The following is a 17,525-nucleotide window of genomic DNA, read 5'->3' as shown; positions in this document are numbered from 1 at the left end:
TCCAGAGCTTGGGGCCCAGGCAGCTGAAGGCACGGCCGCCAATGGTGGAGCGTTGGAAATTTTGGGGGGGGGGTGGGGTGGGTGCGTTAAAGTCCAGAATTGGAGGGACGCAGAGATCTCTGGGCAGGGGTTCTGAGCAGAGATCTCTGGGAGGGGGTTCTGAGCAGAGATCTCTGGGAGGGGGAAGGAGGTTACAGAGACAGGAAAGGGGCGAGGCCATGGAGGGATTAGGAAACAAAGGTGAGAATTTTAAAATCGAGGCGTTTTAAAGATTATTGGATCCAAGTCTGACATTAAAAACAAAATACAGACAGTAATTCAACCCAGCCATTACAATACTGTAGCAGCATAAATTGCAAGGTCATGTGTGGGTCTAGCCGGTGGGTGTTGGCAGTTTGTTTGTGTCGAGAGGCTTCATGGCTGAGAAAATGTTAAAAGGGGGAGGAATCTTCATCAAAGTTTATACAAAGTATTAAGTAGCAGAGATAAGCTGAACCCAGAATATTACTTCAAGGCAAGTCAGACCCGTAAGACCAGAGGGTGTAAATTGAATGATTGAAAACCAAATTTTAACACATTTTTGGGGGAGGTGGGGAGAACGGAGAGGATTGTCTTTACTCAAGAAGACAATAAATGTTTGGAAAGCCAAGGGACTTCAAAGCGCAGTTGTATATTAGTCTGGTTGAGTTTGGGTGCAGTTACATGACCAATGCAAAGCCATTGGAAGTGGCTTCACGTGGCTTCAGCGTTACAATTACAACCACAACTTGTATTTATATAGCGCGTTTAACGTAGTAAAACGTACCAAGGCGCTTCACAGGAGTGTTTTAAGATAAAACAGATAAATTTGACACCTAGCCACCTAAAATGAAATTACAGCAGGCGATCGAAAGCTTGGTCAAAGAAGTCGGTTTTAAGGAGTGTCTTGAAGGAGGAAAAAGAGATAGAGGTTTAGGGAGGGAGTTTCAGAGCTTGGGACCCAGGCAACAGAAGGCACGGCCTCCGATGGTTGAGCGATTATAATCAGGGATGCTCAAGAGGGCAGAATTAGAGGAGCGCAGACATCTCGGGGGGGGGGGGGGGGGGGATTACAGACATGGGGAGGGGCGAGGGCCATGGAGGGATTTGAAAACAAGGATGAGAATTTTGAAATCGAGGCGTTGCTTAACAGGGAGCCAATGTAGGTCAGTGAGCACAGGGGGTGATGGGTGAGCAGGACTCGGTGCGAGTTAGGACACGGGTCAGCGAGCACAGGGGGTGATGGGTGAGTGGGACTTGGTGCGAGTTGGGACTTGGTGCGAGTTAGGACACGGGTCAGCGAGCACAGGGGGGCGATGGGTGAGCGGGACTCGGTGCGAGTTAGGACACGGGGTCAGCGAGCACAGGGGGTGATGGGTGAGCGGGACTCGGTGCGAGTTAGGACACGGGTCAGCGAGCACAGGGGGCGATGGGTGAGCGGGACTCGGTGCGAGTTAGGACACGGGGCAGCCGAGTTTTGGATCACCTCTAGTTTACATAGGGTAGAATGTGGGAGGCCAGCCAGCAGTGTGTTGGAATAGTCAAGTCTAGAGGTAACAAAGGCATGGATGAGGGCTTCCCAAAGCAAAAGTTGTAGTGTGAATGCATGCTGTGGACTTTCAAGCAGTATTCGTTGTATAAATAAGGCAGCTTACCTAGGACTTTACCGCACAGACATGCCATTCGGCCCAACTGATCTGTACCAATGTTCCTCCCCACCCCCCCCCCCAACTAGCTGCCTCCCTCCTTCAGCTCACCCTATCAGCGTATCCTCCTGAGATTGAACAGCAAGGGAACTGGGTCCTATCACCGACCAGCCAGTGGAGATGGAGCAGAAGGTGAGCACAGGGTGCCGTGGGGTCGATGTCGCCCCTGCCTGTGGGTAAGGCTCACCAGACCACAGTTCCTTCTATTAAGAGACTCTTTGAAGTTTATTGGATTATGGGCCCAGCAGCTCTTTCTGGGATTATGGTGATGTGGTCGGTTTGTAAACGCCATACAGGCAGCGTGACGTAACTGGAAGGACAGTGACATGCAATGCCAAGGTGTGTGGATTTATGTGGTGTCTTCTAAAAGTACGTTGCACGCACACTGATCATGTAGAATCTGGCGTGGCCCATTGCAGTCCCAGCCAAATGTCCCAGGGAGTGGTGAGAGACAGCATTGCACCACCAATCTCATGGTGCCAGCATTGTAAAACGGGTCTGTGTGTGTATGACAGCCCTCCTATCACACTATTACCAATAATCATGGTCGTACACGTGGCTGTTTTTTTTATATAACCTATTGTCCTGATCTCTAGATTTGTGGTTGTCTGTGCTCCATTCATACTGTCATTGTGTGTGTGTAAAAGCCCCCCTGTCTCACTGTCATTGTTAAACTGGTCTGTGTCTGTGTGTGTAAAAGCCCTTCTGTCTCACTGTGTGTGTGCCTGTCTGTGTCTCCGGTCTCTGTGCGCCTGTCTGTCTGATAGCCCCTCCTGTCGCGTGTGTGTGTGATAGATAGCCCTCCTGTGTCTCTGTCATTGTTTTGTGTGGCATTGTCATTGTTAAACTGGTGTGTATGTGCGCATGCATGTGTGAGTACACCCTCCTGTCTCACTGTGTGCCCGTGTGATAGCCCTCCTGTGTCTCATTGTGCCTGTGTGTGGCACTCTCTCAAAACAGTCATTGTTAAACTGGTGTGTTGTGTCTGTGCGCGTGCGCCCCACTGTCTGTGCGCCCTTGTGCTAGCCCTCCTGTGTCTGTCATTGTGTGTGTGTGTGTGTGCGCCTGTGTATGGGTGGCACTGTCATTGTTAAACTGGTGTGTGTGCATGTGTGAGAACGCCCTCCTGTCTCACTGTGTGTGCGAGTGTCTGCCTGTCTGTGTGTGTTACTGTTACTGGTGGTGCTTGTGTGGCTGTTTTTTTATGTAAGCTGTTGTCCTGAGCTCTAGATTTGTGGTCGTCTGTTCCTGTCCACACAATCACAATGATCGCTCTGGGCACTGCCTTTTTGTCGAAGGTTTTACTTTTTATGTTATTTCTCCACAACCCCGCCTCCCTGCTGCCTTTCTCTAGCTAAGGAGAGTAAAAAAAAATGCCGATATTCTCTGGGGTTTAGAAGAATGAGAGGTGATCTCATTGAAATGTATAGAATTCTTTGAGGGGTAGCCAGGGTAGATGCTGAGACGTTGTTTCCCCTGGCTGGAGATTCGAGAACTAAGGGGTCACAGTCTCAGGATATTGGGGCGGCCATTTAGGACTAAGATGAGGAGGAATTTCTTCACTCAGAGGGTTGTGAATCTTTGGAATTGTCTACCCCAGAGGGCTGTGGAGGCTGGGTCATTTTTAAAGAGAAGATAGACAGATTTTTGGGCACTAAGGGAATCAAGGCTTGGGGATCGGGAGGGGAAGTGGAGTTGAGGTCGAAGATCAGCCATGATCATGAACGATGCAGCAGGCTCGAGGGGCCGAATGGCCAACGACTCCTATTACTTATGTAGTTGTGTTCTTAATACATTAACAAAACAGGGCGTTAGTAAGACCACACCTGGAGTACTGCGTACAGTGTTGGCCTCCTTATTTAAGGATGGGTATACTTGCACTGGAGGCAGTTCAAAGAAGATTCATTCGGTTGATTCCTGAGCTGAGGGGGTTGCCTTATAAAGATAGGTTGAGTAGGTTGGACCTGTACTCATTGGAGTTTAGAAGAATGAGAGGTGATCTTATTGAAACGTATAAGATTCTGAGGGGGCTCGACAGGGTAGATGCAGAGAGGATGTTTCCCCTCGTGAGGGAACCTAGAACTAGGGGGCATAGTCTCAGAATAAGGGGTCGCCCACTTAAGACTGAGATGAGAAGGAATTTCTTCTCTGAGGGTCGTGAATCTTTGGAATTCTCTGCCCCAGAGAGCTGTGGCGGCTGGGTCATTGAATGTCTTAAGGCGGTGAGAAACAGATTTTTGAACGATAAGGGAGTGAAGGGTTATGGGGAGTGGGCAGGGAAGTGGAGCTGAGTCCATGATCAGATCAGCCATGATCTTATTGAATGGCGGAGCAGGCTCGAGGGGCCACGTGGCCGACTCCTGCTCCTATTTCTTATGTTCTTATCTCGGTGCTTAATACAATAAACTGTTTGTGGAGAGGAGTGACTATTGAGTGTCATCCTCAAAAACTTCCACCCCCCCCCTCCCCCTCCCCCCGACCAACCTGCTCTGAATTCAGGTGTGCATATCCCAGTTCCTTTTACATGGTTGCCTCTGGAGGTGTGCGCAGTCTCTTTAAATTTGCATTTGTGACCTTGGCGCAGTGTTCGTCATCGCAATATGAACAGGGCGGCAAGCAAGACGCATTATATTACGCAACGGCTGCTGCAACAGAAGAGTCTTGCCTTTCACAAGCTCAGCACGTCCCAAAGCGCTTTACAGCCAATGATGTACTTTCGAAGTGCAGTCACTGTTGTAATGTGGGAAACGTGGCATCCATTTTGCACACAACCAGCTTCTGCAACCAGCAATGTGATAATTACTGGACCACCTGCTTTAGGTGTTAGATGTGAGATAACCATTGGCCAGGACACTGGGGAGAACTCTCGAATAGCGGCATGGGATCTTTTATGGGGTATCAGATGTGCACAAGAGAGCCTTGGGATTGGCTCATGTCCCCCCTATCCATGTGTAAGAGTTGCTGATTGGGAGCTTGGTCACATGCGTACCACTCCACTGTGCTGCCTTCCCTTAGTATGCAGGCAGGTCCCCGGCGAGACTCCCTATGAATGCATGTTGAACAGCATACATAGCAAGACAGTAATCCAGTCGAAGAGTTTTGAGTGACATCGGTTTGGTAGATGTTAGCCATTGCTCAGTGGGTAGCACACTCGCCTCTGAGTCTGAAGGTCGTGCGATCCGATCCTACTCCAGAGTCTTGAGCACAAAGATCTAGGCTGACACTCCAGTGCACTGCACTGCCGGAGGTGCTGTCTTTCAGATGAGACGTTAAACCGAGGCCCCGTCTGCCCCCTCAGGTGAACATAAAAGATCCCGTGGCACTATTGGAAGAAGAGCAGGGGAGTTCTCCCCTGTGTCCTGGCCAATATTTATCACTCATGCAACATCACTGAAACACATTATTTGGTCAACAGTGACTACACTTCAAACAATGGCTGTGAAGCACTTTGGGGACATCCTGAGGTCGGGAAAGGTGTGATATAATTGCATAGTCTGTCCTCAGGGATCTGAAAACTGAGATTACATCGTTGCCGCTGTCCTCTGTCAGATCTCTAGTTTGTTTTTCTTCCTTCAAATTGTGCCGCTTTTCTCCCATCCACCACCCGACTTAACCGAGGCAGTGGTCTCCTTGCTTCAGTGTTGTTTTGTGGCCACTGCCAGCCCCTTCTTGCCCAACCAGCCATTCTTCCCGTGTGAACCTGGCTAGTTAGTACCAGCGGGACGTTTCGCCGTGCAGGCAACCCGACCCGATCCAACTGCGGCTTCTACGTGCACACTTTCCAGGCTGGCTCGCTGAATGCCGATCAGGATCGGGATACTGGCCACCTTTCTTCTCCCTACTGCCTAAGCTCTGGCACTCCCTCCCTAAACCTCTCTGCCCCTCTCTTCTCCTTTTTGAGACGCTCCTTAAAACCTACCACTTCAACCTTAAGAAATAGGAGCAGGAGTCGGCCATTCGGCCCCTCGAGCCTGCTCCACCATTCAATAATCTGATTCAGTGATCTGATCGTGGACTCAACTCCACTTCCCCGCCCTCTCCCCATAATCCTTGACTCCCTTATCGTTCAAAAATCTGTCTATCTCCACCCTTAAATATATTCAATGAGCCAGCCTCCACAGCTCTCTGGGGCAGAGACTTCCACAGATTCACGACCCTCTGAGAAGAAATTCCTCCTCATTTCTGTTTTAAATGGGCGGCTCCTTATATTGAAACTATGCCCCCCTAGTTGTAGACTCGCCCACGAGGGGAAACATCCTCTCTGCACCTACCCTTCAGAATCTTGTGCTTCGATAAGATCACCCCTCATTCTTCTAAACGCCAATGAGTACAGGCCCAACCTGCTCAACCTTTCTTCATAAATCAACCCCTTCATCCCAGGAATCAACCTCGCGAACCTTCTCTGAACTGCCTCCAAGCTTTTGGTCACTTGTCCTCCTATCTCCTTATCAAATGTTGTCTGATAATGCTCCTGTGAAGCGCCTAGGGACGTTTTACTTGGCTAAAGGCACTATATATATATATATATACAATTTGTTGTTGTTGATCAGCAACGACCTGCAATCCAGCAGTGTGATCTAACTGGTGGTGTGCTTTTTTTGCTTTGATGCCTCTGTTTGGGCGCTGATGTGTCCTTCTGGATTCACTGTCCTTTAATGTAGTCTGTGCTGTGCTCACTGAGACCAGTTGGAGCAGCAACTGGAGTGTTCTAGTTGTCCTTGACATTCTCAGACGATGGAGGAAGAAGTAAAATGGGATTGGTCTCCGTTGTGACGCCCTTCATGCTGGAAAAGCCTGCTGTCTGGGCTGACGTGTGAAAAAATAGCTATATGGGCAAGGTACCAGACACACAGACTTTTGGGGTATATGTGCAAAAATTGTTGGAAGGTGGCAGGGCAGGTTGAGAAAGCAGTTTTAAAAAAAAAGCCTAAGGGATACTGGGCTTCATAAATAGAGGCATAGAGTGCAAAAGCAAGGAAGTTATGATTAACCTTTTGTTTGGCTTCAACTGGAGTATTGTGTCCAATTCTGGGCCCCGCATTTTAGGCAGGATGTGAAGGCCTTAGAGAGGGTGCAGAAAAGATTTACGAGAATGGCTCCAGGGATGAGGGACTTCAGTTACGTGGATAGACTGGAGAAGCTGGGGTTGTTCTCCTTGGAGCAGAGAAGGTTCAGAGGAGATTTGATCGAGGTGTTCAAAATCAGGAGGGTTCTGGACAGAGTAGGCCGAGAGAGACTGTTCCCATTGGCGGAAGGGTCGGGAACCAGAGGACACAGATTTAAGGCGATTGGCAAAAGAACCAAAGGCGACATGAGGAAAAACATTTTTACGCAGCGAGTGGTTAGAATCTGGAATGCGCTGCCTGAGAGGGTGGTGGAGGCAGACTCAATCATGGCTTTCAAAAGGGAGTTGGAAAGGTAGCTGAAGGAAAATAAAAATTGGCAGGGCTACGGGGTGGGGGGGTGGGAAAGGGGAAAGGGGAAGGGGAAGGGGAGTGGGACTGGCCGAGGTGCTCTTGCAGAGAGCTGGCACAGGCTCGACGGGCCGAATGACGGCCTCCTGTGCTGTAACCATTCTGTGATTTTATGACGGCTGCTGGTATCTGTGCAACAGGAACAGAGTGACTTACTGCCTTCTAGGAATCTGCTTGGCACAGATTTAATGATCAATATTCAGAGCTTTTCCCTGCAGTGGTTATGCTTTCAGAGATGATGCATTATTTAATGGAGGATTCTTGCCGGTTGGTTGTCCCCATGTCTACGCAATGCTTGTACGTTGCTTTTTAATGGGATTCGCCCTCTTCGAAGCTTGAAACGAAGGCATGAGATGCAGTAGATAGTGGGACTGGTGCAATATTCCAACCCAATCTAACCGAAATATAAAGAAATAAAAGCAGAAAATGCTGGAAATACTCAGCAAGCCGGGCAGCAGCTGGGGAGAGAGAGAGAGAGAGAGAGAGAGAGAGAGAGAGAGAGAGAGAGAGAGAGAGAGAGAGAGTTTCGGACCTTTCGTCAGAAATACAAAGAGCTATTTGCGGTAAATGTCCTATAGGGACTGGAAGAATCAGCCTGCGCAGAGCGCTTGGTGTATGTCTGATCAGACACCAAGGTGCGGCCCAGGAAATACATCGTTGTTGGCTCAGATGAGCTAGATTCCTGTCGTCCCTGTGTCTCGCAGACCAGGTTAAGTCCACTGTACCCCCTCCCTCCCCCGCCCAGGCACACAGAAAAATCCGTGATATTGTTGCAGAAAATGTTTTTAGTATACAGCAAGGTGCCAGCAAGTCAACACATATAGAGAACAGAACTGCTTGTAGCTGGTCCCTGGTGGACAGGAATCTTCTGGCCCAATGCAGTAAAGTACAGGGGCGGGGGTGTGAGCACTTTGAGCTCGTGAATGGAGCGTCACGAAGAAGCACATCGTACAAAGTGCATTAGCTGAAGTGCCATATTTTTTGGTACTAATACATTAAGCTCAGTGACGGCTAGCTGAGTTAAATTGGATTTTGAGCTCTCCTAAATCTGGGACTTTGCCGATTTGGAAAAAAATATTTAATTCTGCTCCGATGTACTGCAGGTCTTTTGCTTCACACAACATACAGTCAGCGAGGAAAGAAATAGCACGTTTCTATCTCTTGAGGCTGCTGGATATCTGGGGGAGGTGTGCAGAGAGGTGGGAGGAGAGAGAAAGGGTGGGATCTCTCATTTCAGATTGGCTATGGACGGAGTGAGTGAGCACTTGAGGAGAGAAGCAGTAAAGCCTTGTGAGGTGTCCTGCCCCCATCCCAAAAGAGAAGCAAATTATGTGTTAAACAATGCATTTATCGCCAGGCTAGAGTTCAGGATGTGATAAAACTGCAGTGTGTGATGCACATTGATTTTTGGGGCGGCGTGCATGTCTGGTGTGCCCACAGATTGCAATTTAACAGGTTCTATGGGCGATATCATCTGACTTTGAACATTATAGCTTTTAGCTGAACCAAGGCTAATATTGAGAAGTGCTGACTGGACCGACATAAAGTCAGACTTGCAGTTATAAAGCGCCTTTCATAACCTCCAGACGTCCCAAAGCGCTCGACAGCCAATGAAGTACTTTTTGAAGTGTAGTCACTGTTGTAATGTAGGGAAACGCAGCAGCCATTTTGAGCACGGCAAGCTCCCACAAATGAAATAAACAGCCAGATCATCTGTTTTCGTTATATGGGTTGAGCGATAACTGTTGGCCAGGACACCGGAGATCACTCCTCTTCGGAATAGTGGCATGGAATCTTTTGTGTCCACCTGAGCGAGCAGACGGGGCCTCCGGGTTCAACGTCTCATCCAAAGGATGGCGCCTCCCGACAGTGCAGCACTTCCCTCAGCAATGTACTGGAGAGTCAGCCTGGATTATGTGCTTATGTTTCTGGAACGAAAGCCTTTGGAGGGAAATATCAGACAGGCATGATTTGAAATTTCAGCCCTTTGGGGAGAAGGAGTCTGAGTTGCAGTGTGTGTGTTCCTGAAAGTAATTTTATTTCATCTTTGACGGTGTTGGGGATTTAACTTCCTTTTTTCCAGAAGGTGTTGTGCTTTTGTCCTTGATAATTGTGGATGTCTACGACCTCCATTTTGTGGCTTTTCTTTTGTCCATCCTGGGCCTGAGAGGTCAGGATAGGCTCATGCCACGCTCCAGCATTCTCTCTCTCTCTTTCTGATTCCAAGCACCTGCAGCATTTTTCTTCTTGCATGCCGCTTGCGTCTGTTTACCGAGATGGTACCTGCCAAAAACGTCCTTCTGGGAGCTTTGAAACAAAGACTTGGATTTGTACAATGCGTTTCACCACCACCGGACGTCTCAAAGCGCTTTGCAGCCAGTGAAGTAGTTTTTGGAGTGTAGTCACTGTTGTAATGTAGGAAATGCGGCAGCCAAATTGCGTACAGCAAGCTCCCACAAACAGCAATGTGATAGCGACCAAATAATCTTTTTGTTATGTTGATTCAGAGATATCTGAGAATCTATAATTAAAGATAAAATTGCTGTGTATCTAAATAACTCTTACTCTCTGTTTCCTCAATTCTAACCTGATTTTAATTCAATTTGCTACCCTTTCCCCCCCCCATATCCCATACTCTTCTCCAGTAGTCTCCCGTGTGGTATCTTGTCAAAGGCTTTCTGCAAGTCCATGTACACCACATCCACTGCATTTCCCCTATGCACCATATCTCCTGAAGGACCTAGATCCGGTTTGTGAAGCTCGATCTGAAATCTGTCGGCTGCTTCTAATTATGTTCCCTTCATCATCGAGATATTTGGTAACTTCAGCTTTAATTAAAGAGTTGAAAGAAAGACTTGCATTTCTGTAGCGCCTTTCACGACATCCCAAAGCGCTTAACAGCTGATGAAGTGTTTTAAAATTGTAGCCACTGTTGTAATATAGGAAGTGGCCCTCTAATTTCGCTCAGCTGGGGCTTAGCGAATGTGAAAGATTTTTCTCCCTCCTCGCGTGTTTCTCCGCTCCTGAATGTGTTGGAGTCTAGTTCCCTAGGTGCTGGTTGCCCTCCTGGCCTAGATGTTGAATGGCAGCAAGCTATTTGACTGTGGGCGGAGTCGTACTCAAGCCCTATCCTCATACCTTTTCAGCAGGAGTGGCTGGATGGTAATAAGGAGTGGGAACTCTGACTGATTATTTGCCCACTCGAGCCCAATGAGGTTTTTGTAGCAACCTCTTACTGTCCCAACAACTTGCATTTATATAGCGCCTTTAATGTAATGAAACGTCCTAAAGCGCTTCATAGGAGTGTTATGAGACAAACAATTTGACACCGTGGCACATAAGGGGAAATTAGCGCAGGTGACCACAAGCTTGATCAAAGAGGTCGGTTTTAAGATGCATCTTGAAGGAGGAAAGAGAGGCAGAGGTTTAGGGAGGGAGTTCCAGAGCTTGGGGCCCAGGCAACAGAAGGCACGGCCACCGATGGTTGAGCGATTATAATCAGGGATACTCAAAGGGCAGAATTAGAGGAGCGCAGGTATCGAGGGGGGGGAGGGGGGAGGAGGGAGAGGAGGAGATTAGAGAGGTAGGGAGGGGGCGAGGGACCATGGAGGGATTTGAAAACAAGGATGAGAATTTAGAAACGAGGTGTTGCTTAACTAGGAAACTTAGTCAGCAAGCACAGGGGGTGATGGGTGAGCGGGACTCTGTGCGAGTTAGAACACGGGTCAGCGAGCTCAGGGGGTGATGGGTGAGCGGGACTCGGTGCGAGTTAGGACACGGTGCAGCTGAGTTTTGGATCACCTCTAGTTTACATCGGGTAGAATGTGGGAGGCCAGCCAGGAGTGTGTTGCAATAGTCAAGTCTAGAGGTAACAAAGGCACAGATGAGGGCTTCAGCAGCGGGTGAGCTGAGGCAAGGGGCGGAGGTGGGCGTTGTTACGGAGGTGGAAATAGGCGGTCTGAGTTATGCTGCAGATATGTGGTGGAGGGCTCATGCCAGGGTCAAATATGATGCCAAGGTTGCCAACAGTCTGGTTCAGATCAGATGAACTCGGGACAGACTGTGGATCAGACCGGGTGTTTGTACAGCACCTGAGTTTAATTCCAGCTAACACTAATGCTGCAAGGTGTGTTTAAGTGTATTGGTAGCAATTTGTTATTGGAAAATCTCTCATTCGTTCATGTGCAACATACCAGTTTATTCCCTCAAATTGCTTCTGTGGCAGTGACCGTTGTATCACTTCCATGCAACTCTTACAGCTCAAAATGCTGTCTTCAGACAGACGGAGTCAGTCATTTATAATTCACTGGCGCTGCTGGCAAAGCTGGCATTTATTGTCCATCCCTCGAGAAGGTGGTGCGCTTTTTGATACGCCCGAGCGGCTTGCCGGGCCACTTGAGCGAGTCAACCCCATTGGGACTGGAGTCCCACGTGGGCAAGGACAGCAGGTTTCCGTCCCGAGAGGGTGTTGGTTGAACCACTTGGCTGTTTAACGACAATCTGACCGCTTCATGGTCACTTTTAGTTGTGCCCAGTCTTCCCTCTAATTCTTTATCTTGGTGCGTGGCCCCTTTAGATTTCCGCAGTGGCTGTGCACGCGCGCGATCTCGTCCAGCAGCCGGTGAGCAGCCTGCGCGGGACCTTGCGATCGGTGCACATTAACATCGCAATTACCAGTTTCCTTTTTTTTAAATTTCCATGTTTTTAATTAAACTGAATTCAAATTCTCAAACCGCCACGGGTGGGATTTGAACTCGCGTCCCCTGGATTAGCAGTCCAGTAAAATAACCGCCACGCCACCGAACCCAATTCTAATTGTACATCTGGATGCTTTTCCACCGCTTGAATGGGCGTAGTGCATTAAAATGTCGCGTGTCTGTCACTTTCGTAAAATCCGAGCGACTCAGCTGTTCCGGTGGGATTCATTGTCCCCACCTCAATTGGTATGGGGCCTGGGTAATATCCGTGAGCACAAGATTGTTTATCCTCTGCAGTAGGATGCACGTCTCTGTCTGTTGTTCAGGGCCTTGAATAAAATGCGTATTGAATAATCTTGGCCCAGTTCTTGTGGGTGTGAAGCCACATTACAACAGCTCGGCTAAATTATTCATCTTCCCCCCCCGCCCCCAGTCCCGTCCCGTCCCGTGCTTTATCACCACATATGGGTCCTTTATGAGTGAGGTTGTACAGCTTGTGCTAGATGGTGGCCATTTTATCACAGGTGTATTCTGCGTATGTGTGTTCCTCAAAATGCAATATTTTCATAGAATCATACGGCACAGAAGGAGGCCATTCGGCCCATCGTGCCTGTGTCGGCTCTTTGAAAGAGCTATCCAATTAGTACCACTCTCCCTCTTTTTCCCCATAGCCCTTCAAGTATTTATCCAATTTCCCCTGTTTGAAAGTTACAATTGAATCTGTTTCCACCTCCCCTTCAGGCAGCGCGCGTTCCAGATCGCAATAACTGGCTGCGTTTACATAAATTCTCCTCCATCTCGCCTCTGGTTTCTTCTTTTGTTATTCTGGTACATTGCCGTGATGTCAACCCAGTTTGTCTGCCGTAACTGGCAATCTAGCTGATCAGAAGGGTGGAGCAGGAACATGCTGTGCGGTAAACGGTTGTACCTAACGGTTTAGATGATCTAGTGAGCAGTTTGATCTCTTCGAGCTGAAAAACACGCAATTTGCATCCTTTGAAGGGCCGGGGGGGGGGGGGGGGCGGGTGGCGAGAACGATATTGCAAGTTGCGCTTGACACTCTGGAGACGCCTCTCTCCCTTTCAGCCGCTCTCTTTCGTTTCAGCTCTTCCTAAAATTCAGAAATTTTGATGGAGTAGACAGGGAGCAATTGTTTCCACTGGCAGGAGCGTCATTAACCAGGGGTAAGATGTAGTCCTTACTACTAGGGGGAATCAAGGGGTATGGTGAGAAAGCAGGAATGGGGTACTGAAGTTGCATGTTCAGCCATGAACTCATTGAATGGCGGTGCAGGCTCGAAGGGCCGGATGGCCTACCCCTGCACCTATTTTCTATGTTTCTACGTAAGCCATTTGGGACCGAGATGAGGAGAAACTTCTTCACTCAGAGAATTGTGAACCTGTGAATTCTCTACCACAGAAAGTTGTTGAGGCCAGTTCGTTAGATATATTCAAAAGGGAGTTAGATGTGGCCCTTACGGCTAAAGGGATCAAGGGGTATGGAGAGAAAGCAGGAATGGGATACTGAAGTTGCATGATCAGCCATGATCATATTGAATGGTGGTGCAGGCTCGAAAGGCCGAATGGCCTACTCCTGCACCTATTTTCTATGTTTCAGAGGGCACAGATTGAAGATCATCAGCAAAGGGGGATGATAAATTTCTTTACGCAGAAAGTTATGATTGGGAACGCGCTGCCTGAAAGGGCGCTGGAAGCAGATTCAGTAGTAACTTTCAAAAGGGAATTGGATCTCTACTTTAAAAAGTAAAATTTGGCAGGGCTTCAGGGAATGAGAAGTTGGAGTGGGACTAATTGGATTGCTCGTTCAAAGAGCCAGCACAGGCACGATGGGCCCAATGGCCTTATCCTGTGCTGCGCGATGCTGTGAAGGTGTGGACTGTTGCTGGGAGATAGATTCCTTCTGGTATCTTGCTCAAGTGGCCAATCTTCCCCTCTCAACCTAGGGACTGAGTATCATTGGATGGTGGGGGGGGTGAGGGGTGGGGGGATGGGGGGATGGGGGGGGGGGGTCATCACAATGAACCCAACCCTGTTCTCACTTGATCTATGCACGTGCACATTCCAGCAAGGATCTGGTTTAAGTGTCGGGATTGGGAATCCCAACTTTTCTGTTCCCGATTCAGCGGGCTGAGGCTAATTATGGTCCCCATGTTGCTGCTGGGGTTGGGATCAGGCTGAGAATTGAACCTGGGACTGTGGGGCTCAGTACCACGCCAGGTAGCGGATTTACTCAAAGAAAGAAATCATTTGCCTTTCTATAGACGTCCCAAAGTGCTTTACAGCCAAAAGAGCACTTTTTTTGGGAGTGTAATGTGGGAAATGTGGCAGCCAATTTGCGCACAGCCAGCTCCCACACACAGCACTATGATCGTGACCAGATAATCTGTTTCAGTGATGCTGATTGAGGGATAAATATTGGCCCCAGGATACCGGGGAGAACTCCCCTGCTCTTCAAAATAGTGGCTGTGGGATCTTTTACGTCCACCTGAGAGAGCAGACGGGGCCTCGGTTTAACGTCTCATCCGAAAGACGGCACCTCCGACAGTGTGCCGCTCCCTCAACACTGCACTGGGAGTGTCAGCCTAGCTTTTTGTGCTCAAGCCTCTGGAGTGGGACTTGAACCCACGACCTTCCGACTCCGAGGCGAGAGAGTGCCGCCCACTGAACCACAGCGGACTGAGCATTCAGAGGAGCTTAAACATACTTTATAATTTAATAAGATCCCGGGGTGAATAATACCTGATTAGTATAAAGCAGATCAGTGTCGGACACTACGTAAAGCCAAGTCTTATCAATCCCAGTTCTAATCCACATTAATTGAAGAATTCTTTTCTCTCCTTCGCCTGTTGAAGTCGGTCAGAAATGCGAGCTAACTAAGCGAGAATTGACCGAGCAGTTGAAAGAAATTGGCTCGATGGCAACGCACTCCTGACACCTTCTGTGTGCTGGAGGGCTTGCTAAGTATTCAATAAACTCAAAACCAGCTCCGAAACCAGTAATGACCCAAACAGAAACTGAAAGTGCAAAAAAAAATTAATGATGAAATAAAGTAAGATTTAAAAAGGGACGGGGGAGGGGGAAAAAGGCACTTGCAACAAAACCGAGTCAGGTTCTTCTGGCAGGTCGGGAAAGAATCCTTGAGGATAATTAGTAGTTTCCTGCACCTTTTTCTCCCTCGTGCACCCACTCGTACACCTCCAGGTGTGTCGGCAGTGCTGTGCTTCCAAGTGAAAGCACAGAGGGTCAGAGGGCTCTCTGTGTGTGGAGAGCATCCCAGCCTACCTCGATTTTTTTCTTTCCCCCCGCCCCCCCAGTATGTCAATGGGTAGCACACTCGCCTCGGAATCAGAAGGTTGTGGGTTCAAGCCCCACTCGAAGGACTTGAGCACATAATCTATCGAGGTTGACGCTCCCAGTGCGGTGCTGAGGGAGCGCCGCACTTTCGGATGAGACGTTAAACCGAGTCCCCGTCTGCTCTCTCAGATGGACGCTATTTCGAAGAAGAGCAGGGGAGTTCTCCCCGGTGTCCTGGCCAATATTTATCCCTCAATCAACATAACAAAACAAGACTACAACTAGGGGGCATAATCTTAGAATAAGGGACTATCCATTTAAAACTGAGATGAGGAGGAATTTCTTCCCTCAGAGAGTTGTAAATCTGTGGAATTCGCTGCCTCGGAGAGCTGTGGAAGCTGGGTCATTGACTAGATTTAAGACCGAGATAGACAGTTTCTTAATCGATAAGAGAATAAGGAGTTATGGGGAGCAGGCAGGGAAGTGGACCTGAGTCCATGATCGGATCAGCCATGATTGTATTAAATGGTGGAGCAGGCTCGAGGGGCTGTATGACCTACTCCTCCTATTTCTTATGTTCTTATGTAAATGATCTGGTCATTATCACATTGCTGTGTGTGGGAGCTTGCTGTGCGCCAATAGGCTGCCCGGTTTCCTGCATTATAACTGTCTGTCCCACCTGTGACAGACTGTAATTCCTGCATTGGACTGTACAGTCACCTGAGAACTCACTTTTGGAGTGGGAGCAAGCCTTCCTCGATTTTGAGGGACTGCCCACGACGATGATGATTACAACAGGGACTGCCCTCCAAAAGTACTTCATTGGCTCTAAAGTGCTTTGGAATGTCCTGAGGTCGTGAAAGGTGCTGTAGTAATGCTCGTCTTTTTTTCTCTGCTTCAGTGACTAACTCCGGTAGTGTGATCCACAGTGTCTCAAACATCGAAGTTTAAAAAAATCCTTTGCCTTGCTGTATGCCCTAACACGTGTATCTATTTTCATTTAATGTCTCCTTGCACTGTGGTGGTGGGGTGGGGCGGGGAGGGAGAGAGAAAGAAACAGTCGTGGAATGATATATTTTGGTCTTTCAAACCTGGGTTATGCTTGGAGAGTGGATTTTATGCTGTGAAACACGCGGGTGAAGTTATGGCTGGTTCCAGGTCTGTCACGGGGATTGTGAATAATTTGAGGTGATGAATTAAGGGTATTGCACAAGAGAGCCTTTTGCACAATCCTGAGTACATTGCTCAAGTGTATTTGTACTATTGCTGATAGCTGTGCGTGCTGGTTTCTCTGAATCTCCTTCCTTGCAATACTTGCAGTGATTGCGTTACAATTTTACTGACTGAAAGGAACATCGGTGGGGGTGGGGGTCTGCTTCTGCGACGATCTGAAAGCACCCTGTTAGAACTCTGTACTAGGAAAGGGTCTGGTTCTGTGGTGCCTGCGTCCCTGGAGGAAATGTTCTTTCATGTTAATGCTGTGAATACTGTAGAGGAGCCTCGTGCGCATTCATGCTTCTGCAAGACTTGCTAATGTGATGTCTTTCATTTTTTAAAAAAAAAACAACATTTACACCAAAGATGAAAAATCTAGCAGTTCCCGATGGCAAACCAACTATCGTGTATCTGGCCCTACATTGCCAAAGCACCCAGCTTTGAGTAGTGGCCTGTGTTGAGACAGTTGATCTCTGGGGGTGGGGTCCTGCTCCTCATAGCCATTGTCTCCTACTGGAAAGTGTGTGAGAGTTTTTTTAATTTATTCACTTCATTCCTGGGATGTGGGCATCGCTGACAAGGCCAGCCTCTATTGCCCATCCCTCATTGCCCTTGAGAAGATGGTGGTGAGCTGCCATCTTGAACCGCTGCAGTCCCGTGTAGTGAAGGTGCTCCCACACAGTGCTGTTAGATAAAAAGAAAGAAAGACTTGCATTTATATAGCGACCACCGGACGTCCCAAAGCGCTTTACAGCCAATGAAGTACTTTTGGAGTGTAGTCGCTGTTGTAATGTAGAAAACCCGGCAGCTAATTTGCGCACAGCAAGCTCCCACAAACAGCAATGTGATAATGACCAAATAATCTGTTTCTGATATGTTAATTGAGGGATAAATATTGGCCCCAGGACACCGGGGATAACTCCCCTGCTCCTCTTCGAAATAGTTGCCCTGGGATCTTGTAGGTCCACCTGAGAGGGCAGACGGGGCCTCGGTTTAGTGTCTCATCCGAAAAGCGGCACCTCCGACAGTGGAGCGCTGCCTCAGCACTGTACTGGGAGTGCAGTGTCAGCCTAGATTTATGTGCTCAAGTCCCTGGAGTGA

General features: G+C 48.5%; 1 protein-coding gene across 4 annotated transcripts in view; it reads left to right on the top strand.

Annotated features, from left to right (window-relative positions):
* LOC139232664 (guanine nucleotide-binding protein G(I)/G(S)/G(T) subunit beta-2) overlaps positions 1-17,525 on the top strand; it is a 122,511-nt gene that overhangs the window by 36,090 nt on the left and 68,896 nt on the right. The window lies entirely within an intron of this gene.

Source organism: Pristiophorus japonicus, chromosome 20 (assembly GCF_044704955.1).
Source record: "Pristiophorus japonicus isolate sPriJap1 chromosome 20, sPriJap1.hap1, whole genome shotgun sequence".
Lineage (NCBI taxonomy): Eukaryota > Metazoa > Chordata > Chondrichthyes > Pristiophoridae > Pristiophorus > Pristiophorus japonicus.
The sequence above is the reverse complement of the archived record's forward strand: the minus strand, read 5'-3'. Positions and strand labels throughout refer to the sequence as shown.